Here is a 17866-nt window from a genome sequence, read left to right on the forward strand (position 1 = left end):
AAGGAGCTGGTCTCAAGGGTCAGTGTGTGGACTGTATTTTTGACTGTTTATGGGTCTGTTTTAATTTGCTGCCAGGGTCTTTTTCTAACCCAGTCGGACCTTTCTCCCATGCACAACTGAAGCAAAAAGAAGGGTGGGTACAGAAAGAATATTCTTCAAAATGAAATGTGTATGTGAGTGGGTTGCACTTACTTTATTCTTGTCACAAACCTTAATTCATCTGTGTTATATAAATTTGAAGCGCCTGCCATTGCCTACGTGAAAGGAATAAGATCGAGGATGCCTAAAGTCATGCCAGTCAATTGTGTTATTTCACTCTTGCTGTGCTCATGTTTAGCTGTAGCTGTGCTGGAAAGGAAGGCGATGCTTGTCGTGTGCTTGAAGCCAATAGAGAGAAGGAAGGCGAGTGGGCGTGGCTACCATCAGATATGTAAACCTCTGAAAGAAAGATCAGCCTCCAGCCTCTATCGCCTTTTGCAGAATATCTTGTTCTCCTCTTGCAGAAGATATGGCCGTAATGATGCAGTTTGTGTTTTGTTTTGTTTTGTTTTATCTGCCTACAACAGTCAATAGCGGGTTAAAGGAACGGCGACCAGAGGACCTCGACTTACCACAAAAGTAAGCAAAGTGCATTGATGTGGAGAGAAAAGCTTATTGTATTTTCATTTTTTCAAGCAATTGTTACATTGAATATTGATTAAATAAATTGGGTAACAATTATTTAAAAAAAACTCGAAATTATGACATACAAATGAATTTTGACTCGCCTCAACAAAGTATCATGTCAGTTCTTCTGTCTTGTGACTTCACACCTTGGCGAAGCTGTGTTTTGTATTAAAAATAAGTTAAGGGCACATTTAAGCCCCAACTGCAAATTGACTCGCAATGAAAACTTGTTTGTTTTCTGAAAGACAGTTGTGTATCTAGCCTGAAGTATACAGTTCTCCAGCTACAAAATTCGTGCTGTTCCTTTTTTTAATATACACTGTGAACAGGGGTTTGTGGTGACTTGAGCAATATGTATGTCTTTCTGTACCGAAACCTAATAGATTCAGGGCTATATATACGACAAAGTGGCGGAGCATGATGTTAGCCTCCTGGGCTTAACGACATGCTCCGCCACTTCGGAAACGCAAGGCAGCACCATATTTACAAGAATGTAGTGCAGCTTTGTGTTTCCCCCTGCGATGGCGCTAAATTTCACAAACTGAGTGCAAGGGTGTCTGTGTGCAGGGGAGAATTGGTTATGTGTAGGAAGGTGTCCCTTCCTGCACATAAACCATCCTAAAATGCAATTCTGTAACTTTCATGTGTGGTGCTTCATACAGCACATGTGAAAGTTACAAAATGGCATTTTTAAAAAGGTTTGTTTATGTACAGGAAGGGACACCTTACTGTACATAAACAAACCATGGCATTTTGCTTTTTCCATGTGTGCTGCACAAGGCAGCACAGGTGGAAAAAGCAAAACCGAGGAGAAATAATGCATTTCTCCTCACTTTGCCACATTCAGACCAGGGTTTTCCAGGTCTTCATTTTGGCGCTGCCTCCTATGTACACCACCCTTGTACATAGGGGGCAGCGTCAAATGCAATGGGTGTTGCAGTGGAACGCCCACCACAACATCCACAGCATGCCACTTTCACGCTAAACGTAGCTAAAGGTGGCTTAACGCTGCCTTGTACATAAGGCAGGGCCCCTATCACCACGTGAACGTCACAAAAAGTGATGGTACCTTGGCGATAGGGGCTTGTACATATGCCCCACAGATGTAGAGTTTGACAGAGGAATTTTGTCACCATGGCGTGGTACATTACTCCCACCATGTCAAAGGTGTTCCTGCCCGCCAAATTTAGAGGTGTCCGCCTGCCCAACAGCTATCCCTTGCATTTTCCAGAAACTGGAGTCACGTGCATCAAACTTTCATTTTTTTTAATTTATTTTCAAAATAAATATCCCAAAGGCAATTTATTATGCCAAATACATAAAAACAATGCCCCCATGCCATGGGAGTTTTTTGCCATGGTGTTGCGGTCATTTTGCAGTCTCCACTGCCCCTGGTTGCCAGGTTTTACCTGGTAGTGACAGACAGTGAAAACTTGCCATTCCTCCATCCTCTCTACATAGGGAAAGCAGACAATTGGAAAAACAGTCAGTGACCACTACTTTGTTAGGCTATCTGAGGTGAGGTGTGTCAGTGGTGGAAACAGATTAGTCTCTGCCGCAGACATACTGAAGGTCCACCTGACTGTAATTGAGGCTGATGGACCTTCAGTTTGGCAGAGAGGGTATTGCGTCTCGGTTGCGACGGAGTACCCTCTCTTCTAAAACATACATTGGGCTTTAAGATTCAAAGGCCCTGATGTATGATCGGAATGGATGCAAACCAGTTAATGTTTTTGCACATTGACTCGCTCAGCATTTTGAAATGCTACCAATCTGCTATACCACTCAGACATATATCAAAATATACTTTTGCTGGTGGTTGCAAGAACTTCTGCGTCATTAATATTAATGAGCCAGCAGTAATTTTCTACCACCCTACTAATGTCTGAGAATGCAGATTTCCCTTCCTGATTTCCATCCCTTCAATGTAAACTTTTTTGAGGTGCCAAGTCTCTGAGAGGGACATGGGATGCTCTTAAAAAAAAGTACATTGAATGAAATTCAGGCGAGAATACAGTAGTCCTCTAAACCACTATCTTTTCACCTGAGACTGGCAACGCAATTCCAACAGGAATGGCTTCCTCTTTGCAACTCAGTTCCCCCCCCCCGATCTCAAGTGACAGTAATTGATCAATTGTTTGTAACTGTAATTGGGATCATAAGCCATTGGAGCACAGCACTGTGACAGAAATACAAGAACAGCACCTCTTTTACACTCACTCCTATGAGTGATTCTGCATTCGGTCACAAAAGCCGTTTTCTGAGTTGTAAACATTTTTGTTGGCTCATAAAATGATATTTTCACATTGCCCAAAGATATTTTGTGGTCACAAACCCTGAGGATTTGATATTCACAGGTGTTATGACCACAAAACACCTTTGTACGTCATGCCCTTACTGTTGCAGAACAGGTAAGAATTGCTCAATTCACATATAAGTTCTGCTAATTTTGTCTAGTAGGAAGGATGCCAAAATGAATGAGTACTATCCCTGAACAAACATGCATCATTAAAGGCACTTTCAGTACTGCCTCAAAGCTTGAGATGCTTGAGTAATCATCTTTTATGACAGTTTTACAGAAACAGATTTAATTGTAGATGTTTTGTTAACTTCTATGCACATGAACCTGTGCGGTCTTTGTACAAATGTATATTGATTGCATTTACGAAAACATTTGACAATTGGTTTTCAAAATAAAAGATTAATATAAAAAGCGAAATCATGCATTAATTAAAAGAAAGTCGTTTCAAAAAGCATTAAAAAAATCACATACAGGCATATGCATCAACAATCGGTAATACATGTCGGTAATAGCGAAAAATAACGAATCGCTATTAAGGACATGCAAACCGCGATGCATCAAAATAATCGTTAAAAATTACCGAATCGGTAAAAATCGCTATTAAATACCGAAAGTACGACAGCGAGAGTAGCAAATACCGAGTTAGCTAATACCGAATCGGTATTAGTGAATCCGGTATTAGCGAATTCGGTAATAGCGAAAACGGTAAATTTATGCGACGCCTCGGAAGCAGGCCGATGACATCACAACCAGGAAGTAGGACAGCCACGCTGCATTCAGTGTTTGGAGTAGCACAGAGGAGGAGGCAGAGCACAGGAGTTGAGGACCCTGACAGAACCAGTAGCAACCAGGACAAGGCAAGCAGGACAAGATGGAGAAGGAGGCCCCCCAGCAGGGAAAGGACACACCCCGAAAGCGAAAACGCAAGTTTTCTGATAAGGAGCTGGAAATCCTAATAGAGTGTGTGACCAGCAACAATGACCGACTGTTTGGGAAGTTGTCGCTGAAGGTGCCAGAGGCAGAAAAACAAAAGATGTGGCTGCGCATCAAGGACAAGGTAAATGCCTGCGGAGTCACCTACCGCAGCATCGACGACCTAAAAAAACGCTGGTACGACCTGCGTAAGAGGGCCAAGGAGAGGATAGCGCAGAGGGTCAGGGATGCTGCTGGCACAGGAGGGGGCACATCCAATGTGACGCCTAACACAGCCCAGGAAGATCTAGTGGAGTCCACCATAGAACCGGAAGCTGTTGTGGGGGTCACACGTCTGGACACCTCAGGTGCTGGGAAAGGAGGACAAGGTAAGAAGCATGGCAGCGTAACAATGCAGCGCGTACTAAGTCCCTGCCCAATCCCCCATGCCAGCCCCAGTGCACATGTAGCGTTGCCCTAAACACTTACCCTCACCACTGTGTTGCACCATGGGAGTTGTAGTCAATACATGAATGGGTGCATGCCAGAGCCCAGAGATGAATACAGCAGCAAAGGGCCAAATGTCAGTCAGAAAAAGTAATTTATTGTGAGATGCCACAGCTATTGTCACATACTATACCATGATAATAACTATGCACTGTTTCACACACAGATGCATCCCCCATCGATCCTGACGACAGTGCCCGCCTCGTCATCTCAGAGACGCCAGTGTTGTCAGATGCGGAGTGCTCACAGGGAGCTGAAGCCATGTCATCCCCTTCACCACCACGGCGGACAACACCTCCACCATCCCTGCGGTCCAAGCCACCACCACCACCACCCTCGTGGTCCAAGACACCACCACCACACTCGTGGTCCAAGACACCACCACCACCACCACCACCAGTGCGGGCCACTCCGCAGAGCCGCAGAGCAGATGTTCCCTCCCTGCCCGTGATGGAGTCGAATCACAGTTCAGCACACCCAAATGTTCCACGCCAGGCTGTCGTCACTCCAACCAGCCAAACTGCAGCACGACAGCGCATCAGGCAGAGGGCTGTGCCCCCGGGTCGGGCTGCTGCAAGACCAGTCGATCTGTCCGAAGGGTACGGAGTTGTGGAGACCCGGATGCTGCGTGTCCAGCGCGTGCAGGGGAGACACATGGGTGCCATGAAACTCTCCATGACCAAACTTTGCAACAAACTAGGCAACATGACTGACGCTGTGCGTGAGCACACCACTGCCGTAGCTGCCGGCAACAATGAAATCAAGCTGTGCCTGCAAGAACTGACACGTGCCGTGGTCGCAGGCCAACGGAGTGAGCGCCTGCGCCACAGGCAGATCATGCTGGCAGTGAATACAACAAACAAGGCCATTATTAAGCTGTGCAACAGCACGGCTGTGCTGTCCCGCAGGTCCGTGTCCCTGCAAGTGGACCTAGGTCATTATTGTGGGGATGTGGCAAAGGCCCTTGAGAGGGTGACCACTGCAGTGGAGCAACTGCAGCCTGGGTCAGCAAGTGTCAGCAGTCTGGGAGCGGAAGAGGGGAGTGAGGCAGCCTCCAGTGTTAGCAGCGTCTCCCTGTCGGAGTCTAGCGGGAGGAGGCGCAGTGGCCACAATGCAACTGCCACTGACTCCCATTGCGTAGAAGCCGAGGAGTCACAGGACAAGAGACTGGCGGTACGCGGCAAACGGGAGTGAACATGTGGCAAAGTCACACTGTCCTTGGTGACGTAACCAGGGTCAGACTGAGATGCCGCACGCATCACCCGTTCTGAGAAGGGACAATTTTAGTTTGACTTTAACTGCAGCAGCAGCATGTTTGTGTTACGTATTTCTGCACCAGTCAGGTGTCCATGCCCATTAAACCCTTGCAAAACTGATCCTGTTGTCAAGTCACTCTCTTACCTGTCTCAGAAATGATTCCGTGTGATGTATGTCCGCCTCCTTTGCCCTTCAGCTGTGTTGGGCACATGCGCCTGTCGGTGTTGGGGGGGGGTTGCTGTGCACGTAGTTCATCCTCTCCGTCCACCTCTATGGGTATCCCCCTGCGTGTGGTGATGTTGTGCAGGATGGCACACACAGCAATGATCTGGCAGCAGGTCACTGGGTCGTACTGCAAGGCACCTCCAGTCTTGTGCAGTATTCGGAAGCGGCTCTTGAGGATGCCAAATGTCCGCTCAACCACATTCCTGGTGCTGATGTGTGCTCTGTTGTAGCGCTGCTCTTGCCGTGTAGCTGGGTTGAGATAGGGAGTGAGGAGATATTCACGCAATGCATATGCGCTGTCACCTGCAGGAGGGAGATAGAATGGTAACCAGCATGAATGAAAATATAAATGTGGGGATGGAGTGGTTGGAGAGTACGATGATGCATCTATATGTACCTAGTAGGTTTCCCTCTCCAAAATCACCGTTGATCAGGCGCCTGTGGAGGCCACAGTGACGGAATATGTAGGCGTCGTGTGTGCTCCCGGGGAATTGGGCTACAAGGTCCGTAATTATGTACTTGGCATTGCACACCACCTGCACATTGATAGAATGGTATGACTTCCGGTTGCGGAATATGTATTCGGTGGCTGATGGAGGACAGATGGCGACATGCGTGCAGTCAACACACCCGATGACATGGGGAATTTTGCCACCTGGTAGAATTCCCGTTTGGTGCGTGTCAGCTGCTGGGGGGTTGTGGGGAAGGTAATGTGGCGATTTATTAATGTCAGCATGGCCTCTAGGAACCGGTGGAAGAATCGTGATAAAGCACTTTGCGACACGCCTCCAGTCTCAGCTATTACCCCCTGGAAGCTTCCAGACGCAAGCAGGTGCAGGCAGCATAGGACCTGCACATGGGCTGGTATGGCGTTGGTCCTACGGGTCTCGTGCTGCAGTAATGGTTCCAGGTCTGCTATTAGGCGCATTATCATGGCACGGTTGAGTCTATACTTGTCGTACACCTGTTCCTCGGTCTGCCCAGCAAAGTTATGCGCACCCTGAAGATCCTGTCCTGTATCATCCTACTGCACTGGGCCTAGGCGTTGATCCTCCTCCTCCTAGCAAGCACGTACAGGGCAGCCATTTTGGTTGACATGTGGGGTTTCCAAGGGCATTTATGAAGGGTTACTGATTGTCAGCACTTGCTGATGGGGTTGGAATTTTTTTTTCTGTCCTTCAGTTAACTTTACCTCCTGATTGTGATTCCCCTTATTTTGCTCATGCTAAATAGCGATTTTAGGGGTTTTCGGTATTAGCGACTTTTCATGCATACCATTGCGGTTCGTTAATAGCGATTCGGTATTTCCGAGGTCTGCTTTGGGGTTCGGTAATTCCGATTGTCTGTTTAGTGATTCGGTAATTTACCGTGTGGGGTTTTAGCGATTCTTTATTTTTTTCCGATTTATTGTTTGATGCATAGCATTTTCTGGTTTTGCGTTCGGTATCGGCCTGTTTTACCGATTCGGTGTTTTACCGGGAGGTATTTTCGTTGATGCATCTGCCAGATAGTACTCTACGAACAGTCTTTAATTGATCAAAGAAAATAATTACTTTACAAAATGTAAATCAGTTTTAAACTGAGTTGCATATGCTTCTTGATAAAGTACTCCTAAAAGGTACAAAAAGTAACCAACAGTTCATTACAAGGTCCCTGAATACATATTGCATAGGCTTGCTTGCCTTCAATAAACAAATTTGCAGTTTCCAAAAGAACATCTGATAATATATGAACTGGTGAAGGATAATCTTGAATACTCTGCTGTGCTGGCAAAAGTAGTGGGTGCGGCAAAGAACTGTACATTTGTTTAACAAAGTTTATTTACAATGAATAAAAGGTTGTCACACTGGTCAAAGATTCAGAATTACGATGTTCAGTTTAAAGGATTTTGGAGTTTATTACGATGTCGGGCTGAAAGTCTCCGCCCCACACAGTGTCCAATTCGGGACCGACTGTCTTGCAGTTGGTGGTTCTGACCACCAGATTACGATGAGACCAAACACTGTTCAGTGGGATTTCCATTGTTTCCTATGGGAGCTTGTGTTACGCCTGAGAACCAGCTGTAACACAGGCTCCAATGGGGCAATGGGGTGTGTGTGTGAGTGTAAAACCCTGCACCCTAATGCAGGCACCCCATGGTGCCTGCCATAAGTACAGGGTTTTACAGGGGTTACCTGTAAATACACACCGACCCCAAGATTACCCTCAGAGGCACTCTCATCTACAGACCCCCGGGACCACGCACACAATTCAGCGAAGACATCGCAGACTTCATCAGCCCGCACGCCCTCCCCTCCGCTGACTACATCCTTCTAGGGGACCTCAACTTCCACCTGGAGAACAACAACGACAGCAACACCACAACCCTTCTGGACAACCTCGCCAACCTCGGACTCAAGAAACTGGTGAACACCCCCACCCACTACGCCAGCCACACGCTTGACCCCGTCTTCTCCTCAAGCAAGAACATCTCCTTCAGCCACTCCACCGGACTACACTGGACTGATCACAGCTGCGTCCACTTCAGCTTCAGAAGAACCACGACTCACCACCACCTGCAACAGGCTCCCCGAAGGAGCTGGAGCAAGATCGCCACCGACCAGCTCACCACGTCCCTCAGCCAGAACCCTCCCACCAGCAGAACGGACACCACCGAAGCAGCCCGCATCTTCACACTGTGGCCCACCAACTGCGCAGATGACCTTGCACCACTGAAGAACCCTCCCAGCAGACCCGGCAGCAAGAAAGCCTCTTGGTTCACCGACAAACTCAAAAACTCCAAGAAGAACTGCCGCACCCTCGAGAAAGCCTGGTGCCACAACCAGACCACAGAAAACATGACTGCCCTCAAGAACGCCACCCGCAAACACCACCAGCTGATCCGCACCACCAAAAGAACAACACTCAAAGAACGACTGGACAACAACACCCACAACAGCAAGGAACTCTTCAGCATCGTCAAAGAGTTCTCCAACCCCAGCGCCGGAAACAACGGCATCACCCCCTCGCAAGACCTCTGCAACTCACTCGCCTCCTTCTTCCACCGCAAGATCGCCGACATACACAACAGCTTTGGTTCACCTACCACGCACCCAACTACCGAACCAGCTCCCCCCACCACCACCCTCTGCACCTGGACCCCGGTCAGCACCAAAGACACCACCCGCACGATGAACACCATCCACTCCGGATCCCCAACCGACTCCTGCCCCCACCACGTCTTCAACAAGGCCGACTCCATCATCGCACCCCAACTCCGGGACATCATCAACATCTCCTTCAACACCGCCATCTTCCCGGAGAGCTGGAAGCATGCCGAGCTCAGCGCCCTCCTGAAGAAACCGACAGTGGACCCCACCGATCTCAAGAACTTCCGCCCCATCTCGCTCCTCCCTTTTCCTGCCAAAGTCATTGAGAAGACCGTCAACAGACAGCTCGCCGCCTTCCTCGAGACCAACGGATACCTCGACCCCTCGCAGTCCGGTTTCCGAGCCAACCACAGCACCGAGACCGCCCTGATCGCAGCCACTGATGACATCAGATCCCTGCTCGACAACGGGGAAACAGCGGCCCTCATCCTCCTGGACCTCTCTGCAGCGTTCGACACTGTCTGCCACCGCACCCTAGTACAGCGCCTCAGCATCCAATCCAAGAGAAGGCACTGGAGTGGATCATATCATTCCTCGCTGGAAGAACCCAGAGAGTCCGCCTCCCCCGTTCAGATCCGAGGCCACCGAAGTCATCTGAGGCGTACCACAAGGATCATCACTCAGCCCAATCCTCTTTAACGTCTACATGAGGCCTCTCGCAGCCATCGCACGCCAACACAACCTCAACATCATCTCCTATGCTGATGACACCCAGATGATCCTCTCCCTCACCAACGACCCCGCCACTGCCAGACCCAGCCTACATGAAGGGATGATAGACGTCGCAGAGTGGATGAAGAACAGCCGCCTGAAACTGAACTCAGACAAGATGGAAGTCCTCATCCTGGGATCATCGCCCTCCGCCTGGGACGACTCTGTTGGTACCCTGCCCTGGTCACCACTCCCAAGCCAACAGACCACGCACGTAACCTGGGCTTCATCCTGGACTCCTCCCTCTCGATGACCAGACAAGTCGACGCCGCTCCATCATCGTGCTTCAACACCCTGCGCACTCTCCGCAAGATCTTCCGATGGATCCCCACCGAAACCAGGAAGATGGTCACCCAGGTACTCGGCACCAGCCGACTGAACTATGGGAACACCCTCTACGCGGGAACCACAGCCAAACTACAGAAAAGACTCCAGCGCATACAGAACGCCTCCGCACGACTCATCCTGGACAACCCCCGACACAACCACATCTCCGTCCACCTGAGAGACCTGCACTGGCTCCCCGTCAGCAAGAGAATCACGTTCAGACTCCTCACCCACGCACACGAGGCTCTCCACGACCTGGGCTCCAAGTACCTCAACAACCGCCTGACTTTCTACACGCCCACCCGCCAGCTACAATCGAGCAGACTCGTTCTCGCCGATGTACCACGCATTCGCAGATCCACCGCCGGAGGAAGATCCTTCTCCTACTTGGTGGCCAAGACATGGAACTCCCACCCCATCCACCTACAGCTGACCCAGGACCATCTCTCATTCAGGAAGCAACTCAAGACCTGGTTTTCGATCAGCGACTGACCCCTCCACCCCCTGCACCTTGAGACCCCTCCGGGTGAGCAGTGCGCTATACAAATTATGTGATTGATTGATTGATTGATTAGGTAAACCCCTGGCCACCAACCGTAGTCCACAAGGGCTTGGGGCCTTGCCAGAAGCCCCCAAAGTCACTTTTTGACAGGTCTTCTGTGTCGGAAAGGCCGGCGATGAAAGGCTATTGGAAACCAACATCTTAATCCTGACAGCGGAAAAGCCGTTAATAGGGGGTTACGGTGTGGTTCTGACTGACAGGAATACTCCACGAGCCGGTCGGATCCGAGTCGGAATGACTGTTCAGTTCACGTTCTGACCGCGAACATTGTAAGCAAGCGAGCTCTGGGAGACGTCCGTGCACACCGGGAGTGGTAATAGTCCTGAGGGATGACGGTGGCATGTCAAGCAACCTCTGAAAATATTTTTCCCTACTGATGAAGGTATTTAACCAGAAACACGTGTCTAGGGATATGATTTGAGAATATACGGGCACTGGCCACAAACTTTTTGAACATTTTGAGAACTTTGAACTAAAACGAAGAATACTGAACTACAATGACCATGAGGCAATGGGGTAATCCGGCAAGGACATGTTCGCGGCTCTTCCACCCCCTTTTGTATTATATAAAATGGCTCCCGTGAGCCATGAGCTGACGAGCTCTGGGAGACGCCTGTGCACCCCGGGAGTGTTAATAGTCCTGATGAGATGACGGTGGCATGTCAAGCAACCTCTGCAAATATTTTTCCCTACTGATGAGGGTATTTAACCAGAAACACGTGTCTAGGGATATGATTTGAGAATATACGGGCACTGGCCATGAACTTTTTGAACATTTTGAGAACTTTGAACTAAAACAAAGAATACTGAACTACAATGACCATGAGGCAATGGGGTAATCCGGCAAGGACATGTTCGCGGCTCTCCCACCCCCTTTTGTATTATATAAAATGGCTCCCGTGAGCCATGAGCTGACGAGCTCTGGGAGACGCCCGTGCACACCGGGAGTGGTAATAGTCCTGAGGAGATGACGGTGGCATGTAAAGCAACCTCTGAAAATATTTTTCCTTACTGATGAAGGTATTTAACCAGAAACACGTGTCTAGGGATATGATTTGAGAATAAACGGGCACTAGCCACGAACGTTTTGAACATTTTGAGAACTTTGAACTAAAACGAAGAATACTGAACTACAATGACCATGAGGCAATGGGGTAATCCGGCAAGGACATGTTCGCGGCTCTCCCACCCCTTTTGTATTATATAAAATGGCTCCCGTGAGCCATGAGCTGACGAGCTCTGGGAGACGCCCGTGCACACCGGGAGTGGTAAAAGTCCTGAGGAGATGACGGTGGCATGTCAAGCAACCTCTGAAAATATTTTTCCCTACTGATGAAGGTATTTAACCAGAAACACGTGTCTAGGGATATGATTTGAGAATATACAGGCACTGGCCACGAACATTTTGAACATTTTGAGAACTTTGAACTAAAACGAAGAATACTGAACTACAATGACCATTAGGCAATGGGGTAATCCGGCAAGGACATGTTCGCGGCTCTTCCACCCCCTTTTGTATTATATAAAATGGCTCCCGTGAGCCATGAGCTGACGAGCTCTGGGAGACGCCCGTGCACCCTGGGAGTGGTAATAGTCCTGAGGAGATGACGGTGGCATGTCAAGCAACCTCTGAAAATATTTTTCCCTACTGATGAAGGAATTTAACCAGAAACACGTGTCTAGGGATATGATTTGAGAATATACGGGCACTGGCCACGAACTTTTTGAAAATTTTGAGAACTTTGAACTAAAACGAAGAATACTGAACTACAATGACCATGAGGCAATGGGGTAATCCGGCAAGGACATGTTCGCGGCTCTCCCACCCCCCCTTTTGTATTGTAAGCAAGCGGTCGGACTGTTAACCGACTGAGTTGGTTGGAAGGGCTCTGACACGGTCGGGAAGATTACGACTGTCGGGCGGAGGCTTTCCGTCCGACATCGTAATCAGCCCCTTAACTCTTTGCTTTATTGTACAAAAATGTTCTTGAAAAGCACACCAATTTCATTGTCACTCACTAAACTAATAATTTAAATAAAAAACAAAAAACTATTTTAAGCTACCTAACCACAAAATGTTGTAAGCCATAAGCAGCCTTTCCTCCTGATTTTACAAAAGTTGTGGTGAAACATCAAGAATGCATTCATCGCCACCATTTACCACCATTAAAACTGTTTGAATAATTGACACAACAATTTAATCTATGCCCGATCTGTACTTTATTCCGTCCACCAAGATTGGTTCAGTTCTCAAGATAAGTGTTTTCAGTATGATTATGAATAACCATTAATCAATCAGTTTAAGGCAAAGCACATTGCAATAACTAAACACCTTCTAGACATTTCCTGGTGTGTTTTCATCATTGAGGAAGCTCCCCATTGTAAGCTGTTTTTCACTTTTGGGGCAGTTCATGCTTAATCTAGCATAACATTTTTCCACAAACGACATCCAGGACATATTTGTTTCCTTCTTTTTCCCGACATGTTGGAGATCACAAAGGTGCCTACAGTTTTTAGGTCAAGCCTGAGCCAGTGCGCATGCGCTGCTCTGGTGAAGATCTGTTGTAGTTCAATATGGGAGAGAAGCCCCACCCACTCCCCACCCATATTTGTCATTGGTTTGTGTCTTTGTCCTTCGGAAATGCTGCCTTTTGATTCCTAAATAGGCTTGTTAGTCCCTCCTTAGTACGGCCATGTCATCATTAGTTACCTCCCATGGCTACTTGCCCCTTTACTTGGTCGTTACACAGTGCATGTACTATTTTATATATTGAGTTTCTCCATTAGGCATGACGACATGCTGTGCTTACCTTCAGCGGTCCACGCCCGCTTTCACTTTCGAAACTGCCAGGATAATGGCGGATGTTTGCTTGCAATGCCATAGGTCTCGCATTTAAATGCTAGACCTATCGCATTGCAAATAATTTTTTACTTTCCTTGAGCTAATGTTGGGAATGTTTTCTCCCCAGTGACCTGTGGTCTAAGCCTCTTTGTGCCACTTGCCATGTTATGTGGCTGCAATCATTTCTTTTTTTGTGCATGCTTGTCTCGTGTGGGCGGGTGGCTGCCACCCAACTCTTTTCCTGACAAAACCTATGGGAGTGTCTAAGGGCTGTCCTGCCAGATGTATGCCCGTCCACTGGAACGCACACAATCGTGAAAAGGGGAGGGTCAGTGTTGTGTCCCTCCCACAGGCGGAGCCCTCCATGCAATCCACTAGCCACAAACTTCCAACACTCCCTTTTCCCCTCCTCCCAAAGAAAGTGTAGGAAGAAAATGAAAGGACCATGGGACTGGGAGGCGGAATCTGCTCTTGTAACAGTACACCACACACCTCAAATGGCTGGAACAGAGGGGCAGTAACATGCAGCGCAGAAGGGGATACGTCTCTCCTCTCCCGGTGGGGACACTCCGTGCTGTACCTTGGAGGGACCCAGACCTGCTGCAACCGGCTCTTGGCAGTGCCAGGCCTACTAAATATAGCTTTCAAGCAGAGAGCCTCGTCATGTTCAGGGGTGACCCGGCCACCTGCTCCTCTTGCTGTGGCTGACAAGCCACTGGCTGCTCTCCAGCAGCTGCGGTCCCCCCTGGGCAAGGGGGCACCCAGTATAAATTGCACTGGGGACCGTGAATGTTTGAACCCTCTGCCTGTGCCCGTTCAGCCACTAAAGGCAGATGGTTCCTGCCGAGGCATCTCCATGCATCCCTCTTGCAGCTGCTGAAGCCGAGGCGTGTACGCCTTCATGGTCCATGGTGTTATCCTTCACTCTTAGGTTGACGGTGTTCATTCTTGACCTGTGGCGTGGGTTCATTTCCCTGCACTCCCTGTTCTGTCAGCGCGCGATAAACCTGAGGTGCCAGATGTGTAGCTGGTCTGTGGGCCTGGGAAGCGTGGGGGCCTCACCGTCCCCGGCCTGAAGGTAGGGCTCAGGCACTAGACAGGCAGCTTCTGGCCCACCTCCACCCCCTGCCCTCCTCTCCCAGGCATGGATACAGACACAGGAGAGGCTGGGGATGGCCAGGCACCAGATCAATCAATCAATCAGAGTAATTGTAAAGCGCGCTACTTACCCATGAGGGTCTCAAGGCGCTATGGGGAGGGGGTTGCTGCTACTGCTCGAAGAGCCAGGTCTTGAGGAGTCTTCTGAAGGCGAGTAGGTCTTAGGTCTGCTGTATGTGGGTAGGGAGGGTGCTCCAGGTCTTGGCGGCGAGGTAGGAGAAGGATCTGCTGCCGGAGGTTGTTCGTTGGATGGGGGGACAGTGGCGAGGGCGAGGCTGGCGGAGCGGAGTTGGTGGGTGGGGGTGTAGAAGCTGAGTCTGCTGTTCAGGTAGGCTGGCCTGGCATTGTGGAGTGCTTTGTGTGCATGGGTGAGGAGCTTGAAGGTGATCCTCTTGTCAACGGGGAGCCAGTGTAGGTCTCTCAGGTGGGAGGTGATGTGGCTGCGGCGGGTGACATTGACAATCAGACGGGCGGAGGCATTTTGGATGCGTTGTAGTCGTCGTAGGTGTTTGGCTGGGATTCTTGCGTAGAGTGCGTTGCCGAAGTCCAGTCTTGTGCTGATGAGGGCCTGTGTAACCGTTCTTCTTGCTTCGGTCGGGATCCACTTGCACATCCTGCAGAGCATGCGGAGGATGTTGTAGCAGGAGGAGGAGACGGCGTTGTCCTGCTTAGACAGGGAGAGGGAGGAGTTGAGGATGAATCCTAGATTGCGTGTGTCACGATTCGCTCCCTGTGTTCTCGTGTCCACCACCAGGGGGCTGAACTGTGGGACTCTCCAGTGTTCCAATATGCTTTCTGACACTCCCCTGCATGCATATCTTGACTTCCAGCTATTTAGACACTATTTGGGAATTGCCATCCATTCCCAATCCATGCCGGGTTTTGTGAAAGCCAGCCTGCTTAGACTTAAAGCCAGCCTACTCATGCCTGAAACTCCATTACCCAGAATTCCCTGCTCACTGCTTTGTCTCAGCTCAGCTCAGCTCACCTGTGGATGGCTGCTGCTAGCCTGCTCACACCAGCTGCATGTGATTACTGTGAGCTCTTTTAACCCCTTCCATGCTTGTGACGGAACCGTTCCGTCATCAGTCACGGCTGAGCTGTGCTGATGACGGAACGGTTCCGTCATGACCGCGCCCTGTTCTGGGATGTCCAGCACAGGGGCGGAATCGGCGCCGCACGGAATCGGTTAAGCTCCATCTCCCTTCAGGCAAAGGTTGGTCATTGTAGCTGTTTACCGGTGATACCAATCCTTGTTTCCAGAGTTTCCGAAGCTATAGCTATTCCCTGTACCTGAATTAGCACTGCCTGCAGTGCTACCTTGTTTCCTGAGTTCCTGACCTATAGTTATTCTTTGTTCCTGGGCTTAGCTATTTCTTGTTCCTGATTTGCACTGCTTGTTTCCTGAGCAGAAGCTATGTCCTGTTTCCTTGAACCAGTATTGCCTGCAGTGCTGCCTTGACTCCTGAAGCTTTTGTAGTTCCCTTTTACTGAACCAGCACTGGCTGCAGTGCTGCATTGACTCCTGAGCCTTAGCTCACTTCTTGTTCCTGCCCCAGCACTGCCTTCTATGCTACTTTGTTTTGTTGATTCCTTAACCTGCACTATTCTAGTATACCCTTGTAGCCTCCCCTTCTGTATATCCGTTTCCAGTCCCTGCCTTGCTTCCCATTTCCTTGGTTCCAGTTCTAGTTTGCTGCCTTTCTATTCTGCTGTCTTACTTGTGTTACCTTGTATGTTTGTTACCTGCTTTCTGCCAAGTGTGCCCTGTCATTTCCTTCCTTTCATGTTAAGCACTCCTCCTTGCTAGCTCCTTGTCTATTGTGCTTGTGTTTAGTTCTACCCCTTTGCTGTTACTGCCTTGCGCGTTCCTGTTTGATCGCCAGGATCCGTGGGCTCAGCTGACTACCTAGGTGGTGTTTCTTGTTCCCTGTGAGTTTTGTCTTTGAGTTACATTTATAACATCACTATAGGTATAAGCTCCACAGACCCTGCCTTTGCATGCATATCCTACATGTGGGTATTTGCAGTCAGTATCTGTAACAGCAATTGTGGGTAAGAAACTTACTGAGCTTCAGTCTTACCATGTGGAGCTCCTGAGTGCTTTGCCCCACACCCCCCTTTATTGCTAAATTGCCTTGTGAGTGCCCTTCCTTTCTGAGTCTTACCCCTCTTGTTCACTTGTACCGGCTTCCCCTTTGGATCTCTTTTTCTCCTCGGACTCCCTGTATGATCCTGGGCAGCACTGTACTCTTCCTTTCTGTGTACATCTGCTACCCAGTTCCCAGTCCTTGTCCAAGTCCCTGACTATGTTCCCCACATAGTCCCGGACAGTCCCTGACAGCGTGCATGGTCAGTGGGAGTTGGTGTTGTTCCCAGTGCGGTCGGCCACCAGGAGTCATCCCAGGCTAAGGGGGTGGGTCAGAGGAAGAGGACCTCCCTCTTGTCCGAGTTCAGCTTCAGACGGCTGCTCGTCATCCAGTCGGTGACGCCCTTAATTCCCTCGTGGAGGTGAGCTACCGGGGAAGAGCTACCGGGGAGCGAAGTGAAGGGAACAGAGGGGGTGATAGGGGACCCCTCGGCTTCTCCCTCCCCTGAGGGGGCAACAGCCTCCCCATAGCACAAAAGCAGCACGGAGTGAAGAGGCACCATCACAAGAACAACCTGAAGCACCAGTACGAGCTGCAGGAGATGCTGGGCAAAGGCACCTATGGCAAGGTGAAGTGGGCCATCAAGAGGTTCTCCGGCAGAGTGGTGATTCTGCAGCGTGATGCAATGCACGCATATATACGATGCTGTACCACACAACAACACAGTGCAGCACGCTGTGCTACAATACTGTGCACTTCAAAAATAAAGTGAAATTGAAGACAGCCCAATGCATGGCACGTTAGAATGAACTGCAGTGTTATGTGTATCTGCAAAGGGCAAAATCACCCGCGATGGTATTGTGGCACTGAGCAGGCGTGTGTGTCTAGCCCTGCCTATGGTAGGTTGCTTATTCTAGTTCAACAAGGTGCACTGAAATACCTGCTATGCATTATAGTGCTATGAACAGGAGATTGTTTGGACGTGCATTTTAAGTTAATGCATTCAAGTAGCTAGCTGTAACAACCATCAATTCACTGAGTAATAGAGGATACAAACAGGGCAACTAGCCTGTTGTTATTGTCGTGCTGTCTAGCTGGGTATGGCAGGTGGCAGATTTTGTAAATCATAAATAGTCTGTACCGCCATTGTTTCTTTTA

At 49.3% G+C, this 17866-nt stretch overlaps 1 long non-coding RNA gene across 1 annotated transcript in view; it reads left to right on the top strand.

Annotated features, from left to right (window-relative positions):
* Positions 1-474: 474 nt before the first annotated feature.
* Positions 475-17866, top strand: part of LOC144785396 (uncharacterized) — a 205836-nt gene continuing 188444 nt past the window's right edge. Inside the window, exon 1 of the long non-coding RNA XR_013601855.1 lies at positions 475-618. This is a non-coding gene — a long non-coding RNA (uncharacterized LOC144785396). The remainder of the gene's footprint in view (positions 619-17866) is intronic.

The sequence above is a fragment of the Lissotriton helveticus genome, chromosome 10 (genome assembly GCF_964261635.1).
Source record: "Lissotriton helveticus chromosome 10, aLisHel1.1, whole genome shotgun sequence".
NCBI classification, from domain to species: Eukaryota; Metazoa; Chordata; class Amphibia; order Caudata; family Salamandridae; genus Lissotriton; species Lissotriton helveticus.